This window comes from Phaethon aethereus (genome assembly GCF_964289735.1).
Source record: "Phaethon aethereus genome assembly, chromosome: 7".
Classification (NCBI taxonomy): Eukaryota; Metazoa; Chordata; class Aves; order Phaethontiformes; family Phaethontidae; genus Phaethon; species Phaethon aethereus.
Window position 1 is genome coordinate 13,209,835 of NC_138583.1, and position 17,410 is coordinate 13,227,244.

The following is a 17,410-nucleotide window of genomic DNA, read 5'->3' on the forward strand; positions in this document are numbered from 1 at the left end:
CTGGCTAGCTAATGCTTCACCAGAGCAGAGCTCAGGCACCCCTCACCCGAGGAACACCGCTGGCTCCTCTCACCGCCTCTGCCACTGACCCTCCATCAGGTTCCCTATTAGGTATTTTCTGATTTTCCAGTTTGGTTGTAAACTTTCCCAAAGCGAAAAAAAAAATTGCTTACTGTGCATTTGCATACCACCTAGCACAATCGGCACCCGGTGCTGGCAAGAACCTTCTACAGTGTCTCTTACAACAGGTTTGTAGGATTATATTCAAGCAGAAAGAGCATTTTAGCTCAGCAGAGCTGTTCTATAAATCTGGCTTCCCATACCATCTTATTTTGCCATAATCTGTGTAACTGATTAGTTTGCATATAAAAATCACAGTTCATTGGCGCAGGATTTCCCTACCTGGCTGCTTGTCAGTACTTTGTGCAATATTATGAACCTCTGTTTTGCCACTAGTATTCACTGCAGCAAGATGATGAATGACACTGAAGATGAGTTTATCTGATGTGATTTTTTACTTGTATTCACCCATGTACTGTATACCTCACTGTTTCCTTTGTTGTCTTCAGTCTTTCACAAAAGGAAAGCTATTATTAATTTTTTTATTTATTACCATTTTCTACCTATCCATGAGCCTGATCCAGCGTTCCTTTGAAAAAATTCCCACTGACTTCAAAAGACATGGGAACTGGCCCCTACGGATGCTGAATGCTTCTGGCATATCTAATACTGCAGTAACACCACCTACTCCTTCCCTCTGTACTTTGTATTTTGTCTCTTTTAGGGCTTCAGTTTACCACATCTGCCCATAAAGCGTTAACATTTACGCTCTTACTTGCATACCAGAAACACCACAACCTCTGCCCATGCTGGCACATGTCACAACCATCGCCCACAAGGCAATCCTGCTTAAGACAGCTGCGCTCTAAGCTCAGCAATGGTACCTTTGGTACCCAAAAGTGGTCAAAGAACCAATTCATCTTGTCAATCCTGAACTGGCAGGAAACTCTCGCCATTTTGAGAGATGCAGCTTAATCCATGACTGATCTCAGCCCCTTTGTAAAAGTCAAAGATACATACTATATTTCATCAGTATCTGTAGAACACGGTTTCTCTGAATGTGAAAATGCAATGTGACAACTGGTAACACGCATAAGCTATTTTCCCCTTACAAGATGTAATGTAGCAATCTTTACCTTAGGACTTTTATTTCCCAATTCATTTGCAACTTCGCAAAACATGCCATTACAATTGAAAAAAAATTCCAGAAAGCATTCAGCTCACCCTCCCTCTCCATAAGCCCAGCCAAAGGGACCAGCTTTTTAATTATCTAGCAAGAGAGTCAGTAAAATGTCCCAACCTCCTTAACAGGATCCTCGGGCTCCAAACTCATTATCAGATTGCTTTTTATCTTTAAGAGTGAGCGATTTGAACTCCCTCCAGTGTTATAATCACCACAGCGACGACAGCTCCACGATGCAGTGAAGTTTTAGAACACTACAGACTTGGAGCCCACTGCTGCTACCACAAACACCGCGATACGCAGCCACCGCCAGGCAGCCCCACACTGGGAAGCTCCATCTGCTTGCTGGAACAATTCTTAAATAGTATTAACTGGCAGAGAGCGTTTCCTCTAACTCACGCTGCAGCAGCGCTAGGGGGTTGTAACACATCCCCAAGGGAACGCAGCACACGCTTCGTAAGCCATCCTGCAACTGGCTCTTCTTTGTTAGAGGCTCAACCTTCCAACAGGGTAAAGCAGGCTGAAAAAAGCAACAGAAAAAATGTACATTTTTTTAAACTATCACTTGAAAAAAAAAAAATGGAGAACATGTGAAAAAAAAAACATTCTCCTTGATCAAAAATAGTAAGCTAGAGACGACAGCTTCAGGCTCCAATGGTATCTTTATGGAAGAGAAAATAATACTCCCATATGTTTCAGTCACACAACTTGAAAGGTGAGTGTGAAGCAGAATAAGATGAGTTTGGACCAGACTTTCTCAAGCGCTTAGCACCTGCCAGGTAAGATGCAGGCATTGATATAGCCTGGTTAGACTTTAGAAGTAGCTTCCAGGAGCCAAACAGTTTTTAAACCTGGCGGGTATACCTAGATGCCAGTGAAGGACCTGGCCTCTCTTGGAAATCTGTCCCTTACTAGATTCAATAACCACTCTCCTGAATGACAGTATAGGGAAGTTCAATACAAATTATTTTTAAGATCTGAAAGTTTCTCTCCCAGTACAATAATTACTGTGTTTCCATTTCTGTTAATGACATCTAAGAACTGGAAACACAAACAGCCGTGGAGGATTAAGTAATTATGGAGTATTAGATGCATTTGAAGAGCAGGGTCACAGAAAAAGACAGACAGAGAAGAGAGCGTGAGCATGCTGTGGGCTGCTCATCAGCCTGAAAGCTATAAAATATCCCCGCTTACTCACAGCTTGCTAGCTGTAAAGGACAAAGGCTCACAGTACAGCTCAGCCGTTCTTTACTGTCCTCATTCTGGAGAGCTACCGCTTTTATAGGTAAGTAAAGCTCCTGTTAAATATAGATAGATATGATCTCTAATATGTGATTAATCTTCTCTCTCATATAGGAATTGCAAACATGTGATAGAAATAGAAAACTAATCTAAGATCATTTAAATATAGAAGTCTAATTCCATGATAAATGCAGTACTATAGGTGACCTGGAATTCTTGTGTGTCCTATTTCAAACAATACTTAACACTTAAAGTCTCATGAAAATTAAGGTTTTTTTAAAGAACACTAGCAAATTATGAGAATGGCAATGAAAAAATGAATTTAAAGCATTGAAAAACTACGACTTCTTATGAATTTAAGTATTTTGAAGGGAACTAAAATTCATTGTTTCCTGTCGACAGTACAACACACAAAGCAAAGCCGCTTTATCCCTCTGCATACTTATTCCACTTTGTCGAGCGCTACTGAAAAGACGAACTGCGTTTATGTGGTCCGGCCTTTGAATGTTTCTCTATGACTCAGTTCTTAGCCTACATAAAGCTGGAGTGTAAGCTCTTAGCTATGATCCTTCCATGTGAAAGAAATGACATTCATACTGGATTTAACACACACACCTTTAAGATTTTAATTTCCATTATTCACCAGATCATTCAAGTATCAGGTAACTGGATCAAAGGGTTCAGCCTTCCACCTTCATTCACATGATAGTAAGTTACACTACAACTAGACCTCAGGACATCAGTGGAACTAATCTTGGTATTACTCAACATGCTTAAAGGTAAAATAACCTGTCTCTAAATGGAGTATGACAACCAAGCAGCCATTTAGAGTAATTACTCATTTACTAGGAAGGCAAATTAAATAATTATTCAAGTGAAGTTAAACATCTCAGTAGTTTAGGGACACTGATAAAAACAGCAGGTCAAAATTTAAAAGCACCTTAAAGTCAGAGATGGACACAAAATGTAGGTGGACTAAACCAGTATTACCCAGGTGTCTTGGTATTGCTCCTGGTTAAACCAGCTCTATTTGTACAGAATTATTTCCGTAGGACTGACTTTCTATTGTGATTCAGGTGGAGATAACTGAACTTGGCTGATTGTTTCTTTTCCTGTTCACACGTTGTTTATGTGTATCTGTCCTACTTTCCGAATGTTCTCTTCAGACGGCTTATTCTTTTGAGATATTTGCTGATTGTGGCTCAAAGTTTTTATTTCCACTTGTTAGTGCCCTTTACAGCATGCATTTGGTCACACAGCACTGTTTCTACTCCAAGTACGAAACTTTGGACAGGAGAATGATAAATGACAAAGAGAAACCTACACACTTCTAAGTACAGATTTGTCAAACATTGCCTTTTCAAAAGAAATACTCATTCATGTAAAACCACATAACAATTCAGGCAATTTTTAGATGTAAGTTGTGTTACCTTCCTTCCAACTCAAGGTATTAAAGCCAGCATGGAGAATATTACAAATTCCTTGTCTGTGAGGTTCTCAGCATTCCCCAGCATCTTGCCATTTGCTTCAACAGCATTATACCCTTAATACATCAATACCATAGGGAAATCACACGGCTGCTGCTTTTAATTCAAGCTTTTTTTTTTTGTATAGATTTTTAAAGCATTGTGTCAGATGCACTTAAATAAATCAGAGGCAAAGCTTGTTGCTTTCCAGTACCTAATAGAAATTCAGCCACTCTTGTTCTGTAGAATTAGAATCTAGACTGATTTAGAAATCTTTAGAAATGATTTAGAAATTAGAATCTGCACCAAAGTCAATAAAGCTCTGCTGACCTGTACAGGCTGAAGAAGGGGATACCGGGTCCCAAACAGCATGGTTTTGAGCAAACTCCTCAAAGTATCTCAGCATCATTTCAGCTAGATGTTATTCGTGAAATAAAGCTCTTGCACTTGAGGAAAGATGGTTGAAGGCCCATAAACAGTAGCACAGATAGGAACACTATCTGTGTTTCCATTTTTCCTTCTTTATTTCTAAACACTTGTTTGCATCACAAGGTCACCGACAATTTGAAAAATAACACCTCTTTTTGCTCTGTGACAATCCAAGTCACTCTTAATATCCATTCACCCAAAACTATTGTTCCTGTGCTTTGGGATCCCCCCCACCCTCATTTTAAAGTAAATAAAGTATAGTGCCACTTGGAAAGAGCTGAGTTATCTTTTCACTATTCTAATATCAAAATCCAATTTGGGGGGAGCTTTTTTCTAATGAGGAGCTGATTTAAAATAGAATATATACCGAAAAAGTAGTTCATTCAGGACTCAGTCCAGCAAAAGCATAGTGACAATATATTCCTATTTATAAACTGGTACGGGGACTTTGCTAGGGTCCTTTGTAGACTGGAATGTAAAATTACTGTCCTGTTAAGGTTAAAAATATTTGGTTATAAAAGATATATATATAGATATATAGATAGAGAGATAGAGAGATAGAGAGATAGAGATATATATATATATATATATATATGCGCTCAGCTTTATTGTAAGACCTCTAGGAACTCCTTCAAAGACATCAATTCCAGGAAGAAAAAGTAAATACTTGAAATACTTGTCCACTTAAGAGAAATTAGCCCATGTTACAAATTGGAGAATATTTTACTTCTAAGGCAGTAAGAAATACCAGAAATAAGTATTTGGAATCAGCACTGTTCAACCCATTTTTTTTAAACATCTAGCACCCCAAAACCCATCAAAAGCATTTTATCATTCTTTAACTTATCTGTGCAAGAAAAGTAGAATAGGAAGAAATCTAGCCACAAAGTACTTAAACCAAAACACACAAGCTCACCACAGCAAAAGAATCTTATGACTTGTTCACAGACACTTCCTTCCCCCCCTTTATTAAATATTCCCTTTCTTCCTTTCTCCAAATCCCCTCCCATAGGCTTTCATATACATTTTGATATTAAAAAAAACTGACTTACATAATTTCTAATGATTGTAAGCGTTTCTTCCAGGCAAATGAAAGTGAGAGAACCTGCAAAGACTTTTGAACCTAATAGTTCTAGGTACTCCACAAAAAGTCTGTATAGCGTTATGTAAACATAACTTTGTGCATGAAAAACTTATTGCAATATTCAGCCCAGGAAAAAGACACCCAAGATAGAAGCTATTCATGTTATCCTGCATAGGCTGGAGCTATTGTAAACATGAACTGTCTAAGATGCTTTACAACTGAATGTGTGCTAACTGCTTTATTGAATTTATTTCATTAACACAACCAGCATTTTCTCAAGATCTCAATCTGCATAAGCATGCTCCCTTTCAAACAGTATTGTTTGATATAATCACCCTCTTACATTGGCAGCAGAGAACAGCTACCAGGAGCTCCCAGAAGCAAGTCCTCTGCAGAAGTCAGGCTGCACTCCCCTCCTTCAGTGCCCAGGCAACGCCAACCCAGAGCTTTGCAACACAGCTCAAACCTACTCATACAGCACAGGTAACACTACCTCCACATAGTTAAGTTAAAACAAACAAAAAACCAATACCCAAATCACATTTTCAAAAATGTTAGGACACCTGTATCCATCTACATACCTTTAAAATCGGATCATTCTTTCTCCACAGGGAACAGGCACAAAAGTAACATTTTACAGGTATGGATAAAGTGATGTACTAATAAGCAGATTCTGCTGAGCAACTCAGGTTTTGGAGCAGAGCTTGCAAATGTAGGTCATACATTACAGCAACATGTTACTTGTATTAAGCATTGACAGATCTTGTAAGCCCATAATTTTTAAAACGTGTGTCAGACCTCAGAATGATCCTTTTTCAGGAATAAGGTATCTTATGCTGGATAAAAATAGCCAAACACACACCCCTACTAACGAGGAAAAAATATTCCGAGGGCATCTATTATGCAATCAACTTCAAGGCTGTCTTCCAAGGATCTTTTTCACATCCCTATGAAGTTATAAAATGGGTCAAATACACATCAGTATTGACACTATAACACTGAGCACTACAAAAGCTTCAAATAGTGCCCACAGGAAAAATTGCCAGAGTTTACACAAGTTCCTACTACAGTACACTCAATGCTAGAAACTTCTGAGGTTAATAAGGAACTTCACTAACTGCACCACAGATCATGTGACACCCTTATCTTCCTCAACAGTGCAGAGACAGGATCCTTCTCTCTCAATGGCTTTTTCCAGATCTTGGGTCATACAAGCAATTAGCAAGGACAAGACAGGTGCAAGATGAGTTGCAGACAAAATCTCTGTCCTTGCAAGAATTCCAGAAATACACTTTTTTTCGGCATTGTACCAGAAGAAGCCAAGGACAAAGGAATGTCCTTTCAAGTTGACAACATAGCTTTGTACTATAACCTCCTAAATCTACATGATACATCTGCCTCAAATAGCGTTTGTCACACACGAGTGGAACAGGCAAATGCTGAGGTCTACGAGTTACCTTGCACAAACAACAATCATTAATTAAACCCTAGAATTCAGGAGTTTTAGTCTGGACTGTAGGACATTTGTGCTGTGCCTATTTAGGTGGAGTCCAGGCACAGAAGGCCAATAACTGCATTTGCCTCGTTACCTGTCATCTGTTCATGTAGCTTCCACACTACTGTGGTGCTACTGGGCTCCCTGGTGGGACCTCCTTCTTTTGCCAGCCATGTCACACAGCTAGGTTTCCCAGGGCAGCCAGTCCTAGTCTCTAGACTCTACCTGGTAATGCTCTCTTCACTGCAGATGTTCTGGCTTTAGCTGTGCTTGGCCATGCTCCAGCAACATCTATACACCAACCAAAACATCTACAGCCAACCAGATGGCTTTGCAACAAGTCCCTGTGGAAAACCATGTTACATGCACTGCCGTGGCCAGGGAAGAGACATCTCTGCTTCACTGCAGAGGTGGCAGACAGCTGGAGGTCAGGGATGGAATATCTTCCTAGCTATCCAGCCCACCATTCTGTCTACCTCCAACACCTGTCAACATCTTTTCTTATGACAACACATGCTGGGGTCTGGACATCACCAGCTTTGTCACTGTCTACAGTCTCTAACATCCACCTACACACCCACCAGACTGTTTAGCAGGGGTAGTTGAGGGCTGGGCTGATGCTTTGATATCAGTGTAAAGGCTTATTTTTTCACAGCTGTTCTTTTACTTGGCTGAAAAACCCCTTATAGCAGTTGTCACCCAAAGGAAATTAGTGTTTTCTCTGCTATAGAGGAAAAACCAATTAGACTCCACTGACAGCTCTTCAAGCTACATTTAGGGAGCCAGCGAAACTAGACTGAATGCTATGTGGCTGAGACTATGGCCTACTTCCCATACACACAGTAATGACCAAAGGGAAGGGGCCCTTTAATTTACTTTCTGCTGCAAAACTACAGAATGTGAGCAAATAGCAAGCCCATCATATAAAATACACCCTACTTAAGATGTATATTAACTGTGTGATCAAAGGCACCTTTAGAGACCAACACCACTCATAACAAATGCAGAAAACTAGATCTCCAGTGAGCAAGACAGAGGGATTTAATTCATTTCCTTAAGTGAAGTCTGTTAATTTATACCCAGCTGTCGTGATTTGTCCGATTACTCATCTGCTCACACCATTATAGTCAGCATGTAGCTTTGCCAGCTCTGACAATGTTTCACAATACTTCGTGAAATCAGCACCTCCTGGAACTAAACAGCTGTGGAAAAAGCTAAACTTTTATTTAAACCAGCAAGTTTCTTGACCTCTTTTTTACAAAGAAAAACGTGAAAATATGACCCAAACACAAATTCTTCATGCAGAAAGAAATAAATCGTTAGGTGCATTACTCATTACTTTTGAGCATAGTACATCTGTTGCTGTTCCTGCAAGTGACTTCTAAACGTGAAAGCTGGTGTTCCTCTTACCTTGTGTAAGGAATTAGAGCATCTGGGAACTCAGGCTCAGCGTTGGCCTGTGAATCTGGCGTATGCCAAACAGACCTATTCCATTAGCACCATCTCAGTTAAATTATCAGGCATGTAAAAAAGCGCATACGTATACACAAGTTTACAATAAGAATCTGATTCCTTTAAACTAAAGTGAATTTTGTTCCTATACTCTATCCTTCAAAAAAAGAATAAGTTTAGCAGAACACAATCAAGCAGCTTTTCATGCTATGGGTCATCTCTTCAGCACATATGTTCTCCCTGACTGCACTCAGACAGCTTTCTTCCAACTTTTCTCACTGACCTGTTTTAGGTTATCCTAGGGTAATCATATTTTTCCTCTTACCTGTTTTCAGTCGGGGTTCTGCAGCTATTTTTCATGTTGAACCCACAGGGCACAGCATCAGCCACAGGCTAGGAGGATCTGCTTTCTAGCTCTACCTTTCCCCACACACACACTCCTTCCTGTAATCCATCCTTGGCAGAATCCAATTATCCAAGAATAAATTTGCCAAAAATAAGAGTTGTTTCACCCACACACAATCAATCTCCATTTCACCACGAATTGCCATTTTTCTCACCAGTGACAATGTATGAATTTACATTACCCCAAGGAATAACAGTATCACTTTTTACCAGGGCCTCCTCCTCCGAGCCTGAATTTCTCTACTGGTTTTCTGCAACATCATCTTCTGATCATGTGAAGCACAGCTGAGTCTCCTCCTGTCAACAAACAAAAAAAACCTTTGCTCATGCACTTACAGCTTTGTACCTCAGTCATCGCTCTGTGAAACTCCAAGCTCCAACCCTGTAACACCCAGCCAAATAATGCAACATTTCTATATCTCCTTTAACTGCTTACATTTTTAAGTTCTTCACTCGCTTATGTTTTTCTCAATTTAAAACTATGCACAGCTTCTCAAAGGATAAACGTTATCAATTAAAACCCATTCCTGCACCAGCATACTCTCTTCTTTTTACATCTGCCAGACACATAATGAAGTTGTATTTCACCACTCGGGGCAGTCGCGTTGTTACCAAAACTCTCGCTCAGAAGCGAACCGCTCTGTCCGCCCATCTGTTCTGATACCCACTCTGAATATGCCTGGAAACGCGCCTGGCACGAAAGGCCAAAGGAGAACTGAGCTTTCTGGACAAGCTGCAGGCCAAAAGCAAATGAATGGTAGGAAACCCTGCCGAAGTAAAGGCTGAGTGGTGGTGATCAACAGATGACGTATTAAGGAACAGCCCAAGGCCAGCTGATGCACATATTGTATACATACCAACACCACCGTAAACTCCCTCTAATACTTTCTGCACCCCATCCCCTTGCAATGCTCTTCTGTCTAATGGTTGGAGTTCTGGCATTAAAAATTCAAGACTCTGTATCCAGCCATGGTAACCAGATGCTGACCCTTTGTGGTCTATTTTCTTTTTCTACTTTACTGCTAGGTGGTTCCTATTATTCTTTACCTCATTTTTTGACCAAGGTACTGAAAAACATTAATGCTACACATGGCACCACATCAGAGGAAGAGTATTTGTGGCTGTCTTGACTGATCTATGACAATTAAGAGAATTTTAGAAATGGATTATAGAAAAGTTTTCTTAAATCCTTGCAATTAATAGAGAACGTTAATGTAAGTACTAGCCAGTCAGCCTTGAGTTCCTGTTTCCATCATCCTTTCAACCTGCAGCTCAGGCTAAACAGTAAAAATCTCCTTAAAAACCTGCTGCATATTCTCATGTTCTGTGAATAGTAAAATGTTCAAAGGTGCATCCCACAGGATCACAGGCACTGAACAGTGCTCTAAAGGGTTCAGGATGTGTCAATGCAGTCCAGAAAGGCTCCAAACGCAATGAGCAAAGGCTAGTTTTTGTGCACAACACAGTGGGCTTTCCTCTATTTTCCAGTTCTTGGCAACAGGTCTTTTTAAAGCATGCTTAACACACATTATGTATTTGGCCGTTAGACTATTGGTAAACTGTCAGTGTTAGACCAGGAGGGAAAGAACATTGGGGAAAATATGGCCCTTTTGACATTCTGAGAGTCGGAAGGAGAGATTTCAATTCCCAGATAATGACATGGCTCCAGCCTTCTACGACAACCTGTACTAGCCATTCATTCCTACTCCTTTCCTCCTTGAAGAGGATTGCTGAGGGATGCAGGGCCAAGAGAGATACAAAGGCTATATATGCCCACATGATCTTCAGCTACAGGACTGCCCGGGCTGAATTAATTCAGACTAGTGTTAAGTGCCATTCCAAACAGCTTAGGTTTCAACCCCATGCTGCCATACACACTGGATCAAGCCTTAAGCTCAGTTCAACTTAACTCAGCCAAGGACATTCCAGTGAACATCCACCAAGAGAACTGCAAATTAAAAATGTTGTCTCAAGCTTTCAAAAAGGTTTCAAAGTATTTCTCCCCCTTCTCTAATTTTGATAAAGCAAATTTGTCCACAAAGAATAATTCATTTTTTTGTCCACAGACATCTTCTGTCAAGTAACTTCTACGCAGAAAAAGTTAAAAAAATTCAAAGGAATCTTTAAAATTTACTTTTTATTGTGAATTCTTTACACCTACAGAATAGACATGAGTAATCTAAAACATTTTATAGAGAAACAAGAGTAAAAAAAGTCAGGTGAGGAGTTGTTTGTAATTATATCCCTGTCATCCTTAGGATATTGGTTTTAAATTCTCTCCTCAGCTCCTTTTTAATCTAATGATTTTTCTCCTACATCTCATCACCCTTGAGTGCAGTGACAAAGACACAAAACATATCTTTTAACATGGCCGTAAGTGGCTTTTCATGGAGACATAGATAATAGCTTATCTGATTTATAGGACAATTTTCTTGCCATGTGTTTGAAAGTCTGAAGAGATGGAGGATCTGTTCCTCAAATACTTTACTTCAAGCACCAAGATAAGAGAGTTCTGTTGGAACGAATATAAGTCAGCCCAGTCCGAGACAGTTGCATGCCTTTCTAGAGTTGGAATATAATAATTCAACACGGGAGGAATTCCTCAGACTGAAGCACACCTTTCTCCTCTCTTCCCTGGTAGGGCCACCGAAGTCAAAAGAAGGAGCTTTTGCTTCCCTTGGCTACAGCAAAACTGCTATAATCATATAGCTGCACCATTCACAGTCAGCAGGAATGTATTTGACCTTATAAGCTTTATTTGCTCTTAACACTTACCAGCCCTTCTAGATTTCTCCACCTCCAATTCACACCTTTTTTACATTTCATTATGAAGTAAATATAATACCACATTCCTAGACGAGGAGACCTGGAGCCTTACTTCTATTACTACTGCCCTCAATTTTTCTACTTGCACATTTGGTATGCAGGCACATTTGTTACCATAGGGTTATATGGGAGATGCCACAGACAAGGCACTATTTTTATTTGAGGGAAGAGCATTAAAAAAATACTGGGACAAAAAAGGAGGCTTACAGCTACATGATTTTGCAGGCAGCCACACAAGTAAGAATGCAGGTCAACTTCCCATTTTTTTAATTAATAAATTGCTAGACAGACCCAGCAGCTATTTCCCAGTATTATGACTTGAAATTTTAGTTTCTTCAGACCACTTCTTACACCTTCCAGCTAACCTTGAACTGCAGAACTCTAGCAGTTTATCAACATGGACTCTTATACCTCAACTGTTACACAGGGTATGTTTATAATAGAGACTTGTGTTCCCTGCCCTGGTGATACAGTAGATTTTTCAGAAAATCAGAGCCAAAAGGAGACCAGATGATTATTTCAACAAGAGAAAACAAGAATGAGTTATTCTCTCTCTGAATCCAAAATTACATTGTGGAACTCTTCACCAGTCTATGGTCTGGAAGCTAAGTTACAAACAAGTTCAAAATAAATACTTTCATGAATTTAAGTGCTATTAAACAAAACTTCCAGCAAAGAAAACCCTTAAGGACTTGATTACTAGAAGTTGAGAAAGTATACCAGGGAAAGGATACGTACTGTCTTTTACTGTTCTTTAATCATCTATTACCAGAGACATTACACTGAGCTAAAAACGGACCTCTATTGTAAGAAGTTACCACATATTTATGTTCTGGAAAAACACATTAACTTGTCTTCCAGCTTTTAATAATAATCATCCTCCTCCTCCTCCATGGAAGAATCTTCTAAAGTATACTAAAGGTAAGTGGCAGAAGAATAAGTTTAGTATGTGAAATTACCAAAGGAAGAGGCAGCAGTAAAGGAGACACACAAGGCAAGGCATTCAACCAGAGTAAGTGGTTTTACGCCCTCAAATTGGATCATACCGACTTCACACTGCTTAGGAGCCAAACAGTAATAAATGATACCAAACATAACATTTGATATTGCAAAATACTGTCTACATTTCCTCTAGAAAAAAAAATAGAGAACAGCTCCCACACATGTGAAAGGTTATAAAATGAGGGGGGGGGGGGGGGGGAAATCAGATAAGGCATTGCCTTTTTCGAGGGGGTATAATCAGTCACTGAAAAATAGAGATGTGTGGGATTCCTTCTTTCTCACTCCCCAAGGACTTTATAGGTCAAAACTTGCGCTGGGAATTGATACAGCAATGGTCCAAGGGATCCAAAGAGCTCACACCTCATGGATCTTTCCCCACCGCAAAGGCCAGATGAAACCTCTGTGGTACGGCGTGTTTTCTGCATTATTGTTTCTGCTTTCATTAGGATGATCAAAAACAAGCTCCCACCGCAAACGTCTGGTTCTTATGCCTCTACTCAGTAGCTTATGCACAGATTTATGTGTGAATTAATAATCTAGCCCTTCAGCTCAGGAAAAAAGCCTTTTGTAATCCTACCTCCAGAGATTTCTAAATTCAGACCCTGCAGGTAATCAGTGCGAAAGTAAAATTAGAGCTTTCCAGACCAGAGCCTGAGTCCATTTCCCCCTCTTCTACAGTGAATTACTAAAGCTGACCAGCAAGATTCTGATAAAAAAATGCTGATGCAAGAGGACAAAAAAAAAGTATTCCTTGAGAACACATTTATTCTGCTAAAACCCTCCTCAGAAACCAGGCAGGGAGGCACTCCCCGCTGCCCGACCAGCTGGCTAGCCTGGCTGGCTTCTTTCCAGCTTGCCTGCCAGCCGGCCAGGCAGCAGGCCAGCGCGCCAGGCAGCCCCTGGCTGGGGAAGAAGCACATTTGCAAAAAAAACCTGAAACAAAATTGTTTTGTTTTGCCTGAAGTTCTACCACATCAACGTTCTGTTCCAGCATGGGATGAAACAAAATGTCAACAACGCAGAATTTCCCACAAAACAGAAATACCCTTTTCTGGCCAATCCTAGTCACAATCCATATGTGTGCTGTTGTTATTGCCTCTCCACAAAAATAACTGTCTTACAGTGCCTGCTTCAATTCCACTTCAGAAGCATGGATTTAACGGCAATGAGTATTGAAGAATAGGTCCCATGTCGGTCAAATTAATCAAGTTTTTATTTATAACATAAAACATGATAAAATTCTTAATACCTGAGAACAGGGTTCAGTATTTTAAGACTGTTCCAGTTAAATGCTGCCTTCTGCAAGACTTTTATAAAAATAGCTCTTTAGTCAGCTTACTTGGTCAATGCTGCTGCTTATAGTACTAATTTCACAACACTACAGACTGTAACCAGAGGGATATTTTACAAGGACTTTGTCATCATGCATATGGTGTTATTCTACCAATCTATTCCCTGGAGAACTAACAAAGCACCTGGATTTCTAATTACCACTATAACAACCTCATGAGTGACCAGCAATGCAGACTGTTCCCTGCTACTTGTAAAATAACCTCCTCCCACTTAAGAGATCCGGTTGCCTTTTCATCTTTCTATATATCTTAACTGTATTAGAAATGCAGTTGCAAATACCACAATTGCTCTAATTAGAGGATAGGGCACTAGAAGATAAATGCGTTGCCTCATGCCAACATATTTTGGGTCTTGATAAGGATGAAGTCAGAGTTCAGTAGATAATTCATTCCCACCAGCTCCTAATTTATTTCATGTTGCCCTATCAGCAGTTGTAGACTTCTGCCGACTCCCACTAGCTCTAGTATAAGATCAAAGCTGCTTTAACTGTCAGGTCGCTCAGGTGATTGTTTTGTTTTGTAAGAAAATTGCATTCTACTTGTACTTCATGCGTACAAAATCATTTATTCAGCAGGCTGTGGCAGGAGAACTGGACAGAAACGGAGACAAGTGATTATTAATTTTTTTAAACTGATCCAAGGAAATCATCCTTGTTGTACATCTATCTGTTCCATGAGGTTTCAGCCTGTTTTCATTAATAAAAAAGGCAACAAATCCAAAGTCATCTGTTTTTCTTAGAAACATTGATCTCTTATCAATTTTATGCCTGTGTTGCCCTTAGCACATGATTCTGAAGAGGCCACGAAGACAAACACAGTTACTTTCAACTACAAAGCCTTTCCAAGGGACATCAATACCTACAACCTCAGTTTCTCAGTCAGAATGAAAAATATTGACATTTCCCCAAATAGATTTTTAACCTGATGAATCCAGCCATTTTTCTAAAGTTGGCATCCTGTTTAAAGCACAAAAAAAGAATTGTCATTGTTCCTAAATAACTGCTTTTAATTTTTTAAGCCAAAGAATTTTTCTGCTCAAAGGACAATAATAGCCTTTATGTCCTGCCTCCCATCCTTTAGTTCATCCTCTCTTCAAAACAGCTCAAGACACTTCTGGTTCCTCTGAAGTAAATTCCTGTATGCACTAAATTCATGCATTCTAATTTTAAAAAAATAATAATCTCACGTCAACTAATGGACACATTAAGAAAAGAGAAACTAGTGAACCCATCAAACAACAAAAATAAATGATGAGTTATTAACCCTCAGCTGAAGAATTTCTAGGCCAAGACTCATGACTCATCTTTTTCAAGGAAACAGCTTGTGAAGTAAAAATGTTATTTTACTACAGTTTTGGTAACACTTTACATTATATTCTACTATAAGTTAACTACTACAGCCATCAGTTTTCCAGCATTATTTCTTACATTAATTTCAACCGCTTTAGGTCTTTTTGCTTGCAGAAAGTAGATGGAAGACCCTTCAGATTGAAAGGGTGGAAGATTGATTTAGAACACATCAATGAAATAAATGGTAACCAATTGTCAGGACTCGATGTTATTCCCCAGAGTTTATAAGGAATTAAAAAAATGAATCATCACATCATTAACTGTGACATGCAGAATGCCACTGAAAACAACTACAGGATTAATAGGGTGGGAAGCAGGAAGAGTGGCATGAGTTTAAAAAAACAGTTGCAATGAATGAAGAAAATTAAAGTACAGAAATCTGATCTCTGCATAGGTAAATTGTAGGATTGCAGTAAAGCACAGAATTATTTAAAGATACAATAAAAGAGGAAAGAGTCTATATGACTTCTGTGGAGGCAAGTAATGCTCAACCTCTCTCTCTTTAAACATATTTGTCAGGAGCTGGCAGAAGATGAATAAAGGAGATACTGTTAACAATGCATTTCGATTTCTACAAGCCTTTCAATAAGGTTTATCACCTAAGCTATCTTGGGATATGAGAGAAGGTTATCTGATGAAGACTGAAGGGCAGAATAAGACTGCTTTCACAAGAGAGCCATAATTATTACAGGTTACCTTTGCTGGAACCTGTGTTATTCGATATATTCATAAATTATCTAGAAACAGTGGAATAGTAAAGAGGTTTTGGATTATTTGGAGTACTCAAAGTTAAAACCGATTGTAGAGAGTTGCAGAAAAGTCCTACTATCCTGTATGACTTGGGATAAAAAGGCATATCAAGTTCGGTGTCCGTAAATGCAGAACAACATATATGGGGAAAAGATGGCCTAATTATGAATAATGGTGGAGTATAAATCAACACCCTTTGCCCTGAAAAGATCAAGTCCTTTTGAATACCTGCACAAGACACATTCTCCAATAGACAAAGGATTAAAACACTAGAAAGAAAACAAAGCATTACAATCTTTGTCTTAATCCCAGTCTAGCTGTATCTTGAAAACACTTTTGAAGTCTAGCTCCTTACCTAAGAAAAAAGAAAAAGTAAGCTGGAAAAAGATTGAGGTAAGTTATCAAAGCTTCCATAGAGGAAATATTAAATGAATTGGCAGAAGAATTAAAGCAGGCATATAATAAAAATCCACCTAGTCATGACAAGCATGGGAAAAGCAAATAGTGAAGGGTCATTCCTTTCTTTTACTACAGAAACTCAAAGGCCATTAGCTTTGAGCTTTTCGATAGATATTTTAAAACAAAGGGACGTATCTTCCTCTTACAACAGTGAAACTGTGGAATTTAATGTCACAGTGTGGTGTGGAGAAAAAAGTATGAATTACCTTAAATAGGTAACTAAACAAATTCATGGAATAAAAGTCCATCAAAATGTATTAAATACATTGATGTAAATACTAGGTATGTTTGTAAAGGCCAAGGTTACCAGAAAGTAAGAGAGAAGTGTATTACCATACCTGTTTCATTCTTATATTCTTTCAGTGCCTGCTACTGGCCACTATCAGAGTAGATATACAGCTAGTTGAACTGCAAGTAACATCTTTATCATAAAGAGATATTTAGAAATGACAGGCTTGATTTGGATTCTCTGATTATTCTTCCCCCTACCTCTGCCACAGTTATTATATGTTAATTTCTTTTTCCAGATAGGATTTATCTCTGCATATTTATACCTGCACAAGAGCTATGTGCTGTCTGAGAAGTAGGCCAAGCCTTTACCCTCATGCTCTTGGATTGAGTTATTTAATGAGCATATTTAGATCTGGACCCTTCAGGAGATGATCTTATGGTCAGCCATTGCCACCGAAAAGAAATACCAGAAAGAACTCAAAATATTTTCCATACCGGCTTACCACAGTTTTCCATCCCATTCTGTTTAGAAACCCTGAGTCAGCACCTGGAGTACCTTGGGCTCTGTGGAGATGACACGGAAGCTGAAGATCAGATCCTTGAAAGTCTGAATGGGATTCTCCTG